Raw genomic sequence first — 17,704 nt, forward strand, 5'->3', positions numbered from 1 at the left:
ACAAATCAAGATGTCATCAACATATGTCAGGAGAAGACTATCAATATCCAATGAAGCTAGATCCCTAGCCACAATGCGATTGAAAATTGATGGGCTTTCACAATAGCCCTGGGGCAATCTCGTGTATGTGTACTGTTGGCCGTTATACGTGAACGCAAACAAATGTTGTGAATCTGGATGCAGTGGAATACTGAAAAATGCTGAACACAAATCAATAACCGTGTACCATTTAGTATTGCCTGGGATGTTGGAGAGTAACGTATGTGGATCTGGGACTATGGGCGCTTCTGCCTCAACTATATGGTTAATAGCACGTAAATCATGCACAAGTCACCACTTATCTGAGTTTGGTTTTCTAACTGGGAATATTGGAGTGTTGCAGCGGCTATGTGTTGGTATTAAAACCCCTGCCTCCAATAACCCCTCGAGTGTAGGCCCTATCCCTGCCTGAGCCTGTGGTGTTAGTGGATATTGTTTCTGATACGGGTACCTGACATTAGGTTTAAGTTTTATCAAAACCTGTCCTGCTGACTTTATGAGTCCTACGTCCGTAGAGTGCTGAGTCCAGAGCACACTTGGGATGGTGGCTAACAGCCCTTCAGTTTCTGTATCCGATTGTTTATCTGGTGCGATGTCTTTGTCGTCTGAAAGTGGTAACTGATAGATAGGCGACATTTTCTTTTCTATCAAGGTTTGTGTGGCTCTTAAAGTGTCTGTGCCTTTTTGAGAAATGCGCATTTTCCATCCGGTGAGGTGTGCATGTACTGATTGATGGTTGGCTTCCATTCCAGCACCTGGCTAGTTTCTTTGAGCATTGGTCCCAGGTCTTTCGATTCATATCCCCCTGCTACCATCAGTGTGATGTGTGGTATTGAGTTTGTAATCTGGTACCAGCTCTTTAAGTTATTGGGTAACTGAACTGCCGCTGCCAGTCCTTGAGGGCCCACGAAGATGTCTGTTGTCACCACATCAAACAGTTTTCCTTCCAACATGTCTGACCATAGTGTTGCATATTCTTCATTGGTGCTGTCAGGGTCAAAACACATAGTACAGTGCAACAGGCTCTTAGGTTCAGTGTAATCCGGCCGCATAGCCTGTATCCATGGCTTCCACTGTAAATAGCTGGCCTGCAACTCTGATAATGAGGGATTGTCGTTCTGTAGCCAATACACTGTGCTACACTCTGTGTCTGCCTGCGTCCCAGCCATGAGATATTGTTCTGCTGTGGTTCTGTCTGGGAATGTTACCCAGAGGCCTGTAGGGCTGCACTGAATTCTAGCCTTAAATTTACACAAAAGATCTCGTCCCAATAAATTGACTGGTGTGGAGGGTGAATACAAAAGTGGTGCCACAATGGTGGTGTCTTCTAATGTTAGTATCTGAGGCTCTGTAAAATGTAAGATCTGTGAGATCCCTGAGAAGCCTGTTGTTTTGATGGTCTTCCGAGCGAGAGGGAGATTCGAGCCTTCGCGCCCTATACATGAATATGTGGCACCCATTTCGATCATGAATGGAAAAGGACGCTCATTATTGAGTGTTACCATGACAGTTGGTTCCTGTTGCGGATGCAGTGTAGTGGCATACTGCATATTCTCCCCCTCTGGCTTCTCAGGGCCGTTTCAACTCCAATTTGGTGCGGGCCCCAGTCCCGGGCCTATCTGGGGCTGATACATATGTGGGCAGTCTCTTCTCATGTGTCCAGTCCCTCCGCAGCCCCAGCACTCTAGTGGTTGTTGAGGCTGTTGGTACTGAGGATTGGGGGTGCCTGCGCATAACTCAGTCCTTGGGGCCCTACAGGGCTCTGCGGCGCATATCCCTGCGGTGGTGATCCAAATCGTTCCCACGGCTGCCTTCTCCCTTGCCACCGACCTCTCATTGGGCGTCCTCTAAATCTTCCTTGTGCACCGCCAATGTGGACATTAATGGGTTGAGTCATTGGGTACACCTGGCTATTTTGTGGATGCTGTGAATTTGGTGCTGCCACCTGCGGTTGTGGCATCATTTGCGGTTGCTGCGGTGTTTGTCCTTGTTGCGGCAGCATTTGGTTATTCTGTACTGGTTCTTGGCCTGCTGGGATAACCACTGCGGCTTGTATTTTTCCTGCTTTTTCTCTCTCCTTTTCTTTCTGTCTAGCTCTTGTCAACTCGCCAAGCTGTGTTTTATATAGCTGTGTCAGTAGGGCCTCTGAGGCTGTTTTCTCGTCCTTTTGTTTCTTTCTGTATTGTTCCACATAATGTATCACATGTGCTTTGTAGGTATCCCAAGGCATGGAGTTTAGACCGACCACCTCATCCAACGAGATTTGGACTGGTTCTGGTAGACATTTCTTCAGCATTAATTTAAACAGTCCTTTACTTGTGTCTGTCTCGTCCCATGTTCCACCTGTCTCTTCCTTCCATTTATTCTGATAATCATGAATGAATTTTACTACATTTTCTTCTTCCTTCAGAATCATGTGTTCCAGTTGTCCTGGGTCCATTTTCGTGGGGTAGGTTTTCCTTATTTCATTCCACAACCTATTTCTCCATGTCCCCAGTGCTATAGCATCCCAGCCTGGTAGATCCATTGCTCCTTTTAGTCCAGCTTCATCCAGTATTTCAGCTGTCTTTGCTTTCCCTATTGTTTGGGCTAATATGGCTTTCACATCTCCTATCGACAAGGTATGTCCTGCTGTCTTTTCTTCAAACTTTGTAATCCACCTCTGCCCTCCATTACACATCTCCGGTAGCTGTGAGCTTAATCCTACCATATCCATAAATGTCCATGGAACATATTGCACATCTCTTCCTTTTGTCACCAGGGGATTCATTCGAACCTCTTCCTCGTCATCAAACCCATATCTCTGTGGTGCTTTTAATGACTACTTGTCTCTTAAGGTTCTTGGTCGCGTGCGCCCCGTTCCAGCTGCTCCTCCAACGCTGTAACTGAATTTTGTAAGCGCTCTTCTAAATCTTCCAGCTGCTGCGCGAAATTACGAACACTATCCCTCACCTTCTGCTCTCTGGTGTCCCTCTGTCTCTTTATTGCATCTTCCCTTGGCTCTATGTACAGCACTCCTCTAACCTGTCTCTCTGGATCTTCTCGCCAGTATTCAGCACATGGTTGTTTTTCCGGTGGCCCTGTTGTCTTTTCTGTTCGGGATTGATTATACGCACCCTGTTCCTCACTCATTGGTTCATCTCTTTCCCATTCTTCCGGGAGCGTGGGGGGCGCTGTAGGCCCACTCGCACACGTTGAGATATATCTCTCAGCACTGTCCTCCACTGGTGTTGAGTGTGTGAACTCTTTTCCCTTTTGCAAATACTTTTCACTCTCTTTCTTTGCTCTTTGCAGTATCTCCTCTGCCTCCCCTTCTTCCTCATTTTCACTGTGATTTCCCCCTGTTTCTTTGCTCCTTCTAATTTTTCCTTTAATTGGGTTTTCAACTGATATCTCCACGTCTTCCCATCCTGTCCAGTGGGCATAGCAGTCCGTTAAGGTTGGATACACTCCCACTTGTTCCCTGCCCACCATTGGCTCGTTGTAGTTAGGTGGTGGACAGTAGATTGGCGGTGGTCTTTCTATTTCTTTCTCCTCTCTACTCCGCTCTTCTTCCTTCTTTATCGCTCGCTTCACCGCTTCTTCCACTTCTCTGACCTTCTTTCCTTCTCTCATGAACCATTCCAGAATCTCTAATCGCCTATACTTCTTTCCTCTGGATTTATCATCATCTTTGCTTGGCTTCCAGTGTCTCAGCATTTCTCTCACTTCTGAGCAGGCCTTTTCATCAAATGTTCCTTCCACTGGCCACTGCCATGTCCCCTGAGTCCTGTCATGCCATTTTCTCATACACTTCCTGACATACTTCTCGTCAGGTTTGTGTTGCGCTATTATAATGTCAACTGGTGTAGGCTGTCTTCTCCCTTCACTCATGATGCACCCCTGTTGTGCCCTGTATGCGCTACTTCTCTCTCCTGGATTCCTGTTGCCTTCTGACCACGTCAGTGCGACGCTGATTCGTTTCACTGTCAAGCTCGGCCTTACTGGATTCTTTCTTATCTTCTCACCGAGCGCATTGATCTTATCAATCAGCACTGACGTTGCAAAACCTCTTTCCCAATGTACAAGTCGCGGTTCTACTGTCACAGTTGCTGTCAATCCCGAACAATAGTTGTACTGGCCTGGTCTGGGCTGGAATAACTCTGCCAGGGGTTCGTCGTCCTCCTGATATGGGTCACTGATGAAATCAAATATTGGGATGGCTACACTGCTGGGCTCAGGAGCGTCAACTAGTGCTCTCAATATAGGATTCAACAACTTGGGGCGCCAAATCTTCCTCAAGGCTTCGTACCAGTCTAAGTCAGGGAACGTTCTTTGTAAGGTGTACAGTCCGTCAAACTTTGTCAGGGCCCACAATTTATCTCTAATCAAATCTTCTGGCTGCCAGTGCTCTACTCCTTCTCTATCTTTATATGTCCGCTCATCCCAAAAGTGTGTGCGTATTCCCCTTGTTTCTATCTCCAAGTCTTGGTGAAAGGCCATACAGCTGAAGAAAACAGTAGTGCGCATGCAGTATATGGTGTCAATATAATAGCTCAATACTTCAATAAGGGTAATGTTGTATTATCTGGGTCAAACTTTTTACAATTCACTGAGTGGCCCAATAGAATGCAGACCCAAGTTTTAGGTGGATTTTTCCTGAGTATTCTCTTCTGCTGATTGCACAATATCCCTCCCTCGCTAAGCCTGCTTTCAGCCACTTTTGATTTCGTCCCAGGTCCACAAACCGTGTCTCTAGCCGTTGAACTCCTCAGCCTATTCATATGTACAACTCTTTTCCCTCACTTATTCTGTATGAAATTCCTCCTTCTAGGGGGATGTCTCTGCTCTTACTCACTCTTTCTTGGCACAATGCCCCCGCACACACACACACACACCTCTCCACCACTCCAGAAAGCACTCAATCTTTTTCCACACACACACACACACCCTTGCTCTTTTTAATTCCTCATCATCACCTGAGGGTCTACTGTTAAACTTCCTGCAATGAAACACTTCCACAACGTACGATCCTGCCCCAACTTCCACATGCTAATCCAAACTTCCATGTATTGAGGACCTCTTGGGGTCATAGGCCACATTAAATTGACCCTAACCATGAGTTTCCCAGCTTCCTTTCTCAACAACTCTACTGCTGCCTCCGCGAACTCCCTTTCAAACCTATTTGGAAACCTATAGCCAATTCGCTTGAATGGTAGTGGACTGCTAAGACTTAGCTCTAATCCGCGAGTTTTTGCTCTTTCTGTGATGATATTGGGAACTTCCTCACTTAGTTCCTCCAGAACGGTAAAGTAAGCACTCACACGGTGTCGTCCCGTGTAGGCGGATACAAACACTTCCACCATTCAGGATCAATAGTGTCCTTCGATGTGCTACATCTTCACATGGACCCCATGGATGTCAAACCACACTTTCACGTCAGTAGAGGGTGGAACAATTGCACGAGCGACAGATACACGTATTCATCCAATTCAATGAGTGCACAACAAATTGAGATGAAACATCAGCTCACACTTGGCACTAGGTCCTCACTTACGGTATGTGGACGCCCGCTTCACTATAAGATTTATTCTAAAGGCTATTCTGGTCCACACCATCACTACCCTTACTTTCCCTTCACTTCTCACGTAATGCACCTCTAAAACATATATATCAAACCTTAGTATGATTACATCCATGCACGGTGATTCCTTTACTCTCACAAAGACTTCTGCCTTATTTTCCCACTCTGTTGCAGTTCCTTTTCAACTTCAGCCCTATCATCCCCACCTGTTTCATATATCACAGTCCATATCAATGTGTGTGCATGTACACACTGGTTTTCCTATACTCTCACAGTAATAGTGTTAGTAGACAAAAGGTTAATACAGTGCTATTTACAGTGCGCACATCCAATCACCATTTATTTTCCTCATGCACTCACACTCACACAGCCCCTCGCACTCAACACACCCACACACTGCATGCAATACAATCAGGACAGACAACAGACAAAGGCCGACAGCAGGCCTGTCCTTATTTCTTAATCTTTTCTTTATTTTCTACCACCTGGATCCAGGACTTTTCTATTCAGCGCTTTTTCTCTTTATATTCTCTTTATCTCTTATTTCTCTTACACCTAGATCCGGGATTTTTCACTATATTTCTCTTTTCTTCTCTTATTTTCCTTTCACTACCACCCGGATCCAGGAATTTTACTCTTCTCTTTTATCACCTGCTACTTGACACTTATTTTTCTTTTTCCAGTGACGGTGTTCACATTCACAGAACTTACTATTCTGCTACTAAACGCCCCGTTTGCGTCCAAATAAGGTCTTTTTCACAGGAATTTCTCTCATACCACCTGGAACCCACCAGGACTTTCGATCATACAGGCCTTTACACATTCATACATTTGACATCATCTAGTCTTTTCAATACAAAACATGCAATTTATCATGTCACTCTATGTGGTTTTAACTTACACTCACTCTGCCTCTCTGCCTCAACAGGTTGGAGCAGAGCTGATCCGACCCTGGGCCGAGCGCCTCCGCCTCCCCAGACCACACACAACTAATGCAGAAATTCGGTTAAACAGGCTTCTGCCTTACCTCTGTCCTAGTTGGATCCCGTGTCTGGTCCATGGGCGGCGGCCGCAGCCTCAGGTCCCAGGTCTGGGGCTCTGCTGTTCTCTCGTCTACTGTACTCACTACTAAAATCTGACTCCAGCTCCACACTGACCCGACAGCTCAGTCTAAGTGAGACTCATAGTTAGTAAGGCCTCAAAACTAAATAAACCAATCAAGCAGACTAGATGAATGCAGATAAGAGATTTTATTTTGTAATCAGCGCTGACACAAGAATTGAGATGCTCACGCATGAACGTCCCAACAACCTCTCTTCGGGGAACTCCAACTACAGCCTTTATATACATTTCCCTTATCTTCCCAATGCAACACGTCACTGGTTCTTTGCCTAGACAATCCCACCCATCTTTCTTTTAAAGACTTTTTAGACTCTTTTTTTACACCATTATCTTTGAACTTACAACTTTTCAAATACCATTATAATTAAAACTTCCCTACATCATTATATTAAAAATTGGGTGTTTCCGCCCCCACCAGTGGGATTGTCTTCGGCCTCACTCTTGCCAACACCTCATTCTTCTTCAGGAGACAGCATGGGTAAGTTCTCAGTCCTTCAGGGGCCAACACCCTTCTTTTATTACACTCTACACTTCACGGCTTTTCTGATTTATCCACTGTCTTCTACATATGTACTCTAGATATTTCGCCTGGTACCACCATTGCCATCCAGCACGCGCTGCGTTTACTTCATGATGAGATCACTGCCGCTCCAGGTACCAGCGGAGCGAAGATTGACCATAATAATCTAGGGTGCATCTCTGCCATTGATTGGTCCAAGTTTGGAAAGCCTGGTACCGCAGAGAAGGCCTGCCAGACTGACATCATTCATACAACTATTTGTTCTTCAAAGCCCTTGCAGCCTGTGTGCAAGGCCCGTGACAGGCCAACATGCCGTGTTAAACCTTATATTGTTCTTAAGCTCAAACGACCTAACGAGTAAACCTTACCTGAGAACTCACTCCTGCTGTCCCCCGATTATTTCACACTACATCAAACACACACCGCATACATATATCCTCATTTACAAAATTATCTCCCACACTACTCAGGCAGTGAGGGCTTAACAGACATACATGAGACAGCGAAGGTTAAAATTCACAGTGTATTTATTTGGTGCACATAGGGAAAAAAAGAATCTTTGAGTACAAAATTCAGTGAAAATAGAAAAAGGAGCAAAATAGGGAAAACATGGTTACACAGCCTTGGTTGATGGCTGAAAGGGGCTGAAAGGGGTCCAGGTACGGTGGAGCAGTGACGAGTGCAATGGCTTAGGGATGTCTTCTTCGGTCTCCAACAGCTTTGCCATGCTTCACTCGCTCCACACCGCAGCCATGTGCTCCTCTGCTATCCAAAACATTGATGGTGCTGAACCAGCACAGCCTGTTCAGGTTTTTTATCAAGAAGAAAAACCTTAAAACATGTATCTTCAATTCAGTAAAACTTTCAATATAACAGAACTGTCAAAATTTTTGTACAGTGCAGCTGGATTTCCTGTCACTGTGGGTTAGGGTTAGAGCAGAGTAGCATAGTGCAGAGTCTGATACAGTTGCAGAGTAGATGAACAAATCCCCCTTTTTTCTCCATGGACTTTAATGTTGAATCAGAAAAAAACACTTTAGTCTAAAGTGAACAGTTGTTTTATATGTCTGAAATTAGTTTAGCTCCTGAGATTAACGATGGCAAGGGTTAAATATTTGTGCAGTATGAATGATAGAAGAACAGGCAGAGCCTATATTACAGAAGGTGCTCTTGTACTTGTCAGACCATAAGATAACCAAGTTCGCCATCTTGTGTTCATCAAGAAACATATCTTTCTTTTCCTCTATTTATGCTATTTATATTCTTGAGTCTACAAAACTTTCCCTAGGTTCTACCTAGCTTAAACCTTGCCATTTTAAAAAACATGTCCCCACCAAGAAATGTCAGAGTGACCATTTTAGCAATTATGAAGGAAACCCAGCAAATCTGTACACTCTATAGATTACACTGAACACCTGCTTAGATACAGAACTGCTCTGAACAGCAGCTGGTCAGCGTATTTCTCTAATATCAATAATGCCAGCTGTAATAATTGATTTATTTTGAAGATGAGAGCCCGAGCTGCTTCTGTATATTTTCACGTTCGCCTAACCCGCGAAAGGCCCCCGGTTCGAAACCGGGCAGAAACAACCCAAGGCTTTTGAGCTTTGCTTCAGTATGCGTCCACTCGTCCTAATCGGCACCCTGAAGGTGACTGGAGCAGTTTCTCCACAATGGGATGCCTAGTTTGAAATGCGCTTTAGTGCATAGAAAATGAACAAGTGTATACTTCAAATCAAGCAGCGCTTAGGGGCTTTTGCTGCAGGCCGCAAGCCATCACTTACACCGCAATTGGAAATCGGAAAGAGCTCTCACCAAAGAACTCTGGCCAAAGCCTGTCAAATGCAACTGGTGGACTTTGCCGTTCCGTTTTGACTTTCGAGACCGGGCAGAAACAAGCCTTGAGCTTTGCTCCAGTAAGAGCCCACTTGTCCTAATCAGGACCCTGAAGGTGACTAGAGCAGTTTCTCCACTATGTGGTGCCTAGCTTCAAATGGGCTTTAGTGCATGAACAAGTGTTTGCTTGTTCGAGTCGAGCAACAAGTAGGGCTGTTTTTTTTGGCCTCAGGCAGCAAGCAACCACTTAGAACACAAGTGGAAATCACTTGTGGAAAGACCTCTCACAATCAGAGAAGCCTTCGTCACACTCTTGCCAAAGCCTGTTAAACGCAGCTGGCGGACTTTCCTGTTCCGTTTGCCTTTTCAAGGGCGGCCCTCGTACATTTGCCACGCTCCAACATGCGGCTTAAATGTAGTGCGTTGGCCGGGAATCGAATTAGACTCGAGTTTTGCGCTCTGTAGCACCCGTGCCTTGGGAACAAGCTGAAACTGAGATCCGGCCCCACTCCCACATAGTTTCTGTAGCGTGACTGTTTTCACGTTGTCTGCTCATTTGCACTGGCGAACAAAAGTCTTGATATTGTCTTTTTTTGTTTTCTTTTTGGTTTAATTGATTTATTTTGAAGATGAGAGCCCGAACAGCTTCCTTGTAGTTTCTGTAGTGTAGTGGTTATCACGTTCGCCTAACACGCGAAAGGCCCCCGGTTCGAAACCGGGCAGAAACAACCCAAGGCTTTTGAGCTTTGCTTCAGTATGCGTCCACTCGTCCTAATCGGCACCCTGAAGGTGACTGGAGCAGTTTCTCCACAATGGGATGCCTAGTTTGAAATGCGCTTTAGTGCATAGAAAATGAACAAGTGTATACTTCAAATCAAGCAGCGCTTAGGGGCTTTTGCTGCAGGCCGCAAGCCATCACTTACACCGAAATCGGAAAGAGCTCTCACCAAAGAACTCTGGCCAAAGCCTGTCAAATGCAACTGGTGGACTTTGCCGTTCCGTTTTGACTTTCGAGACCGGGCAGAAACAAGCCTTGAGCTTTGCTCCAGTAAGAGCCCACTTGTCCTAATCAGGACCCTGAAGGTGACTAGAGCAATTTCTCCACTATGTGGTGCCTAGCTTCAAATGGGCTTTAGTGCATGAACAAGTGTTTGCTTGTTCGAGTCGAGCAACAAGTAGGGCTGTTTTTTTTTGGCCTCAGGCAGCAAGCAACCACTTAGAATACAAGTGGAAATCACTTGTGGAAAGACCTCTCACAAGCAGAGAAGCCTTCGTCACACTCTTGCCAAAGCCTGCTAAACGCAGCTGGCGGACTTTCCTGTTCCGTTTGCCTTTTCAAGGGCGGCCCTCGTACATTTGCCACGCTCCAACATGCGGATTAAATGTAGTGCGTTGGCCGGGAATCGAATTAGACTCGAGTTTTGCGCTCTGTAGCACCCGTGCCTTGGGAACAAGCTGAAACTGAGATCCGGCCCCACTCCCACATAGTTTCTGTAGCATGACTGTTTTCACGTTGTCTGCTCATTTGCACTGGCGAACAAAAGTCATGATATTGTCTTTTTTTTGTCTTCTTTGTAGTTTCTGTAGTGTAGTGGTTATCACGTTCGCCTAACACGCGAAAGGCCCCCGGTTCGAAACCGGGCAGAAACAACCCAAGGCTTTTGAGCTTTGCTTCAGTATGCGTCCACTCGTCCTAATCGGCACCCTGAAGGTGACTGGAGCAGTTTCTCCACAATGGGATGCCTAGTTTGAAATGCGCTTTAGTGCATAGAAAATGAACAAGTGTATACTTCAAATCAAGCAGCGCTTAGGGGCTTTTGCTGCAGGCCGCAAGCCATCACTTACACCGCAATTGGAAATCGGAAAGAGCTCTCACCAAAGAACTCTGGCCAAAGCCTGTCAAATGCAACTGGTGGACTTTGCCGTTCCGTTTTGACTTTCGAGACCGGGCAGAAACAAGCCTTGAGCTTTGCTCCAGTAAGAGCCCACTTGTCGTAATCAGGACCCTGAAGGTGACTAGAGCAATTTCTCCACTATGTGGTGCCTAGCTTCAAATGGGCTTTAGTGCATGAACAAGTGTTTGCTTGTTCGAGTCGAGCAACAAGTAGGGCTGTTTTTTTTTGGCCTCAGGCAGCAAGCAACCACTTAGAACACAAGTGGAAATCACTTGTGGAAAGACCTCTCACAAGCAGAGAAGCCTTCGTCACACTCTTGCCAAAGCCTGCTAAACGCAGCTGGCGGACTTTCCTGTTCCGTTTGCCTTTTCAAGGGCGGCCCTCGTACATTTGCCACGCTCCAACATGCGGCTTAAATGTAGTGCGTTGGCCGGGAATCGAATTAGACTCGAGTTTTGCGCTCTGTAGCACCCGTGCCTTGGGAACAAGCTGAAACTGAGATCCGGCCCCACTCCCACATAGTTTCTGTAGCGTGACTGTTTTCACGTTGTCTGCTCATTTGCACTGGCGAACAAAAGTCATGATATTGTCTTTTTTTGTTTTTTCTTTTTTGGTTTAATTGATTTATTTTGAAGATGAGAGCCCGAATAGCTTCTTTGTAGTTTCTGTAGTGTAGTGGTTATCACGTTCGCCTAACACGCGAAAGGCCCCCGGTTCGAAACCGGGCAGAAACAACCCAAGGCTTTTGAGCTTTGCTTCAGTATGCGTCCACTCGTCCTAATCGGCACCCTGAAGGTGACTGGAGCAGTTTCTCCACAATGGGATGCCTAGTTTGAAATGCGCTTTAGTGCATAGAAAATGAACGAGTGTATACTTCAAATCAAGCAGCGCTTAGGGGCTTTTGCTGCAGGCCGCAAGCCATCACTTACACCGCAATTGGAAATCGGAAAGAGCTCTCACCAAAGAACTCTGGCCAAAGCCTGTCAAATGCAACTGGTGGACTTTGCCGTTCCGTTTTGACTTTCGAGACCGGGCAGAAACAAGCCTTGAGCTTTGCTCCAGTAAGAGCCCACTTGTCCTAATCAGGACCCTGAAGGTGACTAGAGCAATTTCTCCACTATGTGGTGCCTAGCTTCAAATGGGCTTTAGTGCATGAACAAGTGTTTGCTTGTTCGAGTCGAGCAACAAGTAGGGCTGTTTTTTTTTGGCCTCAGGCAGCAAGCAACCACTTAGAACACAAGTGGAAATCACTTGTGGAAAGACCTCTCACAAGCAGAGAAGCCTTCGTCACACTCTTGCCAAAGCCTGCTAAACGCAGCTGGCGGACTTTCCTGTTCCGTTTGCCTTTTCAAGGGCGGCCCTCGTACATTTGCCACGCTCCAACATGCGGCTTAAATGTAGTGCGTTGGCCGGGAATCGAATTAGACTCGAGTTTTGCGCTCTGTAGCACCCGTGCCTTGGGAACAAGCTGAAACTGAGATCCGGCCCCACTCCCACATAGTTTCTGTAGCGTGACTGTTTTCACGTTGTCTGCTCATTTGCACTGGCGAACAAAAGTCTTGATATTGTCTTTTTTTTGTTTTCTTTTTTGGTTTAATTGATTTATTTTGAAGATGAGAGCCCGAATAGCTTCTTTGTAGTTTCTGTAGTGTAGTGGTTATCACGTTCGCCTAACACGCGAAAGGCCCCCGGTTCGAAACCGGGCAGAAACAACCCAAGGCTTTTGAGCTTTGCTTCAGTATGCGTCCACTCGTCCTAATCGGCACCCTGAAGGTGACTGGAGCAGTTTCTCCACAATGGGATGCCTAGCTTGAAATGCGCTTTAGTGCATAGAAAATGAACGAGTGTATACTTCAAATCAAGCAGCGCTTAGGGGCTTTTGCTGCAGGCCGCAAGCCATCACTTACACCGCAATTGGAAATCGGAAAGAGCTCTCACCAAAGAACTCTGGCCAAAGCCTGTCAAATGCAACTGGTGGACTTTGCCGTTCCGTTTTGACTTTCGAGACCGGGCAGAAACAAGCCTTGAGCTTTGCTCCAGTAAGAGCCCACTTGTCCTAATCAGGACCCTGAAGGTGACTAGAGCAGTTTCTCCACTATGTGGTGCCTAGCTTCAAATGGGCTTTAGTGCATGAACAAGTGTTTGCTTGTTCGAGTCGAGCAACAAGTAGGGCTGTTTTTTTTTGGCCTCAGGCAGCAAGCAACCACTTAGAACACAAGTGGAAATCACTTGTGGAAAGACCTCTCACAAGCAGAGAAGCCTTCGTCACACTCTTGCCAAAGCCCGCTAAACGCAGCTGGCGGACTTTCCTGTTCCGTTTGCCTTTTCATGGGCGGCCCTCGTACATTTGCCACGCTCCAACATGCGGCTTAAATGTAGTGCGTTGGCCGGGAATCGAATTAGACTCGAGTTTTGCGCTCTGTAGCACCCGTGCCTTGGGAACAAGCTGAAACTGAGATCCGGCCCCACTCCCACATAGTTTCTGTAGCGTGACTGTTTTCACGTTGTCTGCTCATTTGCACTGGCGAACAAAAGTCTTGATATTGTCTTTTTTTGTTTTCGTTTTTGGTTTAATTGATTTATTTTGAAGATGAGAGCCCGAAGCGCTTCTTTGTAGTTTCTGTAGTGTAGTGGTTATCACGTTCGCCTAACGCGCGAAAGGCCCCCGGTTCGAAACCGGGCAGAAACAACCCAAGGCTTTTGAGCTTTGCTTCAGTATGCGTCCACTCGTCCTAATCGGCACCCTGAAGGTGACTGGAGCAGTTTCTCCACAATGGGATGCCTAGTTTGAAATGCGCTTTAGTGCATAGAAAATGAACAAGTGTATACTTCAAATCAAGCAGCGCTTAGGGGCTTTTGCTGCAGGCCGCAAGCCATCACTTACACCGAAATCGGAAAGAGCTCTCACCAAAGAACTCTGGCCAAAGCCTGTCAAATGCAACTGGTGGACTTTGCCGTTCCGTTTTGACTTTCGAGACCGGGCAGAAACAAGCCTTGAGCTTTGCTCCAGTAAGAGCCCACTTGTCCTAATCAGGACCCTGAAGGTGACTAGAGCAGTTTCTCCACTATGTGGTGCCTAGCTTCAAATGGGCTTTAGTGCATGAACAAGTGTTTGCTTGTTCGAGTCGAGCAACAAGTAGGGCTGTTTTTTATTTGGTCTCAGGCAGCAAGCAACCACTTAGAACACAAGTGGAAATCACTTGTGGAAAGACCTCTCACAAGCAGAGAAGCCTTCGTCACACTCTTGCCAAAGCCTGTTAAACGCAGCTGGCGGACTTTCCTGTTCCGTTTGCCTTTTCAAGGGCGGCCCTCGTACATTTGCCACGCTCCAACATGCGGCTTAAATGTAGTGCGTTGGCCGGGAATCGAATTAGACTCGAGTTTTGCGCTCTGTAGCACCCGTGCCTTGGGAACAAGCTGAAACTGAGATCCGGCCCCACTCCCACATAGTTTCTGTAGCGTGACTGTTTTCACGTTGTCTGCTCATTTGCACTGGCGAACAAAAGTCTTGATATTGTCTTTTTTTTTTTCTTTTTTGGTTTAATTGATTTATTTTGAAGATGAGAGCCCGAATAGCTTCTTTGTAGTTTCTGTAGTGTAGTGGTTATCACGTTCGCCTAACACGCGAAAGGCCCCCGGTTCGAAACCGGGCAGAAACAACCCAAGGCTTTTGAGCTTTGCTTCAGTATGCGTCCACTCGTCCTAATCGGCACCCTGAAGGTGACTGGAGCAGTTTCTCCACAATGGGATGCCTAGTTTGAAATGCGCTTTAGTGCATAGAAAATGAACAAGTGTATACTTCAAATCAAGCAGCGCTTAGGGGCTTTTGCTGCAGGCCGCAAGCCATCACTTACACCGAAATCGGAAAGAGCTCTCACCAAAGAACTCTGGCCAAAGCCTGTCAAAGGCAACTGGTGGACTTTGCCGTTCCGTTTTGACTTTCGAGACCGGGCAGAAACAAGCCTTGAGCTTTGCTCCAGTAAGAGCCCACTTGTCCTAATCAGGACCCTGAAGGTGACTAGAGCAATTTCTCCACTATGTGGTGCCTAGCTTCAAATGGGCTTTAGTGCATGAACAAGTGTTTGCTTGTTCGAGTCGAGCAACAAGTAGGGCTGTTTTTTTTTGGCCTCAGGCAGCAAGCAACCACTTAGAATACAAGTGGAAATCACTTGTGGAAAGACCTCTCACAAGCAGAGAAGCCTTCGTCACACTCTTGCCAAAGCCTGCTAAACGCAGCTGGCGGACTTTCCTGTTCCGTTTGCCTTTTCAAGGGCGGCCCTCGTACATTTGCCACGCTCCAACATGCGGCTTAAATGTAGTGCGTTGGCCGGGAATCGAATTAGACTCGAGTTTTGCGCTCTGTAGCACCCGTGCCTTGGGAACAAGCTGAAACTGAGATCCGGCCCCACTCCCACATAGTTTCTGTGGCGTGACTGTTTTCACGTTGTCTGCTCATTTGCACTGGCGAACAAAAGTCATGATATTGTCTTTTTTTTGTTTTCTTTTTTGGTTTAATTGATTTATTTTGAAGATGAGAGCCCGAATAGCTTCTTTGTAGTTTCTGTAGTGTAGTGGTTATCACGTTCGCCTAACACGCGAAAGGCCCCCGGTTCGAAACCGGGCAGAAACAACCCAAGGCTTTTGAGCTTTGCTTCAGTATGCGTCCACTCGTCCTAATCGGCACCCTGAAGGTGACTGGAGCAGTTTCTCCACAATGGGATGCCTAGTTTGAAATGCGCTTTAGTGCATAGAAAATGAACAAGTGTATACTTCAAATCAAGCAGCGCTTAGGGGCTTTTGCTGCAGGCCGCAAGCCATCACTTACACCGCAATTGGAAATCGGAAAGAGCTCTCACCAAAGAACTCTGGCCAAAGCCTGTCAAATGCAACTGGTGGACTTTGCCGTTCCGTTTTGACTTTCGAGACCGGGCAGAAACAAGCCTTGAGCTTTGCTCCAGTAAGAGCCCACTTGTCCTAATCAGGACCCTGAAGGTGACTAGAGCAATTTCTCCACTATGTGGTGCCTAGCTTCAAATGGGCTTTAGTGCATGAACAAGTGTTTGCTTGTTCGAGTCGAGCAACAAGTAGGGCTGTTTTTTTTTGGCCTCAGGCAGCAAGCAACCACTTAGAACACAAGTGGAAATCACTTGTGGAAAGACCTCTCACAAGCAGAGAAGCCTTCGTCACACTCTTGCCAAAGCCTGCTAAACGCAGCTGGCGGACTTTCCTGTTCCGTTTGCCTTTTCAAGGGCGGCCCTCGTACATTTGCCACGCTCCAACATGCGGCTTAAATGTAGTGCGTTGGCCGGGAATCGAATTAGACTCGAGTTTTGCGCTCTGTAGCACCCGTGCCTTGGGAACAAGCTGAAACTGAGATCCGGCCCCACTCCCACATAGTTTCTGTAGCGTGACTGTTTTCACGTTGTCTGCTCATTTGCACTGGCGAACAAAAGTCTTGATATTGTCTTTTTTTTGTTTTCTTTTTTGGTTTAATTGATTTATTTTGAAGATGAGAGCCCGAATAGCTTCTTTGTAGTTTCTGTAATGTAGTGGTTATCACGTTCGCCTAACACGCGAAAGGCCCCCGGTTCGAAACCGGGCAGAAACAACCCAAGGCTTTTGAGCTTTGCTTCAGTATGCGTCCACTCGTCCTAATCGGCACCCTGAAGGTGACTGGAGCAGTTTCTCCACAATGGGATGCCTAGCTTGAAATGCGCTTTAGTGCATAGAAAATGAACGAGTGTATACTTCAAATCAAGCAGCGCTTAGGGGCTTTTGCTGCAGGCCGCAAGCCATCACTTACACCGCAATTGGAAATCGGAAAGAGCTCTCACCAAAGAACTCTGGCCAAAGCCTGTCAAATGCAACTGGTGGACTTTGCCGTTCCGTTTTGACTTTCGAGACCGGGCAGAAACAAGCCTTGAGCTTTGCTCCAGTAAGAGCCCACTTGTCCTAATCAGGACCCTGAAGGTGACTAGAGCAGTTTCTCCACTATGTGGTGCCTAGCTTCAAATGGGCTTTAGTGCATGAACAAGTGTTTGCTTGTTCGAGTCGAGCAACAAGTAGGGCTGTTTTTTTTTGGCCTCAGGCAGCAAGCAACCACTTAGAACACAAGTGGAAATCACTTGTGGAAAGACCTCTCACAAGCAGAGAAGCCTTCGTCACACTCTTGCCAAAGCCCGCTAAACGCAGCTGGCGGACTTTCCTGTTCCGTTTGCCTTTTCATGGGCGGCCCTCGTACATTTGCCACGCTCCAACATGCGGCTTAAATGTAGTGCGTTGGCCGGGAATCGAATTAGACTCGAGTTTTGCGCTCTGTAGCACCCGTGCCTTGGGAACAAGCTGAAACTGAGATCCGGCCCCACTCCCACATAGTTTCTGTAGCGTGACTGTTTTCACGTTGTCTGCTCATTTGCACTGGCGAACAAAAGTCTTGATATTGTCTTTTTTTGTTTTCGTTTTTGGTTTAATTGATTTATTTTGAAGATGAGAGCCCGAAGCGCTTCTTTGTAGTTTCTGTAGTGTAGTGGTTATCACGTTCGCCTAACGCGCGAAAGGCCCCCGGTTCGAAACCGGGCAGAAACAACCCAAGGCTTTTGAGCTTTGCTTCAGTATGCGTCCACTCGTCCTAATCGGCACCCTGAAGGTGACTGGAGCAGTTTCTCCACAATGGGATGCCTAGTTTGAAATGCGCTTTAGTGCATAGAAAATGAACAAGTGTATACTTCA

At 46.6% G+C, this 17,704-nt stretch overlaps 9 non-coding genes across 9 annotated transcripts; all 9 read left to right on the forward strand.

Moving 5' to 3' along the window:
* Positions 1 to 9,735: 9,735 nt before the first annotated feature.
* Positions 9,736 to 9,808, forward strand: trnav-aac (transfer RNA valine (anticodon AAC)). Its single transcript has one exon. It is a non-coding gene; the product is annotated as a tRNA-Val (tRNA).
* Positions 9,809 to 10,657: 849 nt separating this feature from the next.
* trnav-aac (transfer RNA valine (anticodon AAC)) lies at positions 10,658 to 10,730 on the forward strand. The gene has a single exon. It is a non-coding gene; the product is annotated as a tRNA-Val (tRNA).
* A 906-nt stretch (positions 10,731 to 11,636) lies between these two features.
* Positions 11,637 to 11,709, forward strand: trnav-aac (transfer RNA valine (anticodon AAC)). The gene has a single exon. It is a non-coding gene; the product is annotated as a tRNA-Val (tRNA).
* Positions 11,710 to 12,614: 905 nt separating this feature from the next.
* On the forward strand, positions 12,615 to 12,687 carry trnav-aac (transfer RNA valine (anticodon AAC)). The gene has a single exon. It is a non-coding gene; the product is annotated as a tRNA-Val (tRNA).
* A 904-nt stretch (positions 12,688 to 13,591) lies between these two features.
* Positions 13,592 to 13,664, forward strand: trnav-aac (transfer RNA valine (anticodon AAC)). The gene has a single exon. It is a non-coding gene; the product is annotated as a tRNA-Val (tRNA).
* Positions 13,665 to 14,561: 897 nt separating this feature from the next.
* On the forward strand, positions 14,562 to 14,634 carry trnav-aac (transfer RNA valine (anticodon AAC)). Its single transcript has one exon. It is a non-coding gene; the product is annotated as a tRNA-Val (tRNA).
* An 898-nt stretch (positions 14,635 to 15,532) lies between these two features.
* On the forward strand, positions 15,533 to 15,605 carry trnav-aac (transfer RNA valine (anticodon AAC)). The gene has a single exon. It is a non-coding gene; the product is annotated as a tRNA-Val (tRNA).
* A 905-nt stretch (positions 15,606 to 16,510) lies between these two features.
* trnav-aac (transfer RNA valine (anticodon AAC)) lies at positions 16,511 to 16,583 on the forward strand. The gene has a single exon. It is a non-coding gene; the product is annotated as a tRNA-Val (tRNA).
* A 904-nt stretch (positions 16,584 to 17,487) lies between these two features.
* On the forward strand, positions 17,488 to 17,560 carry trnav-aac (transfer RNA valine (anticodon AAC)). The gene has a single exon. It is a non-coding gene; the product is annotated as a tRNA-Val (tRNA).
* Positions 17,561 to 17,704: the final 144 nt, after the last annotated feature.

This window comes from Hemibagrus wyckioides, linkage group LG07 (genome assembly GCF_019097595.1).
Source record: "Hemibagrus wyckioides isolate EC202008001 linkage group LG07, SWU_Hwy_1.0, whole genome shotgun sequence".
NCBI classification, from domain to species: Eukaryota; Metazoa; Chordata; class Actinopteri; order Siluriformes; family Bagridae; genus Hemibagrus; species Hemibagrus wyckioides.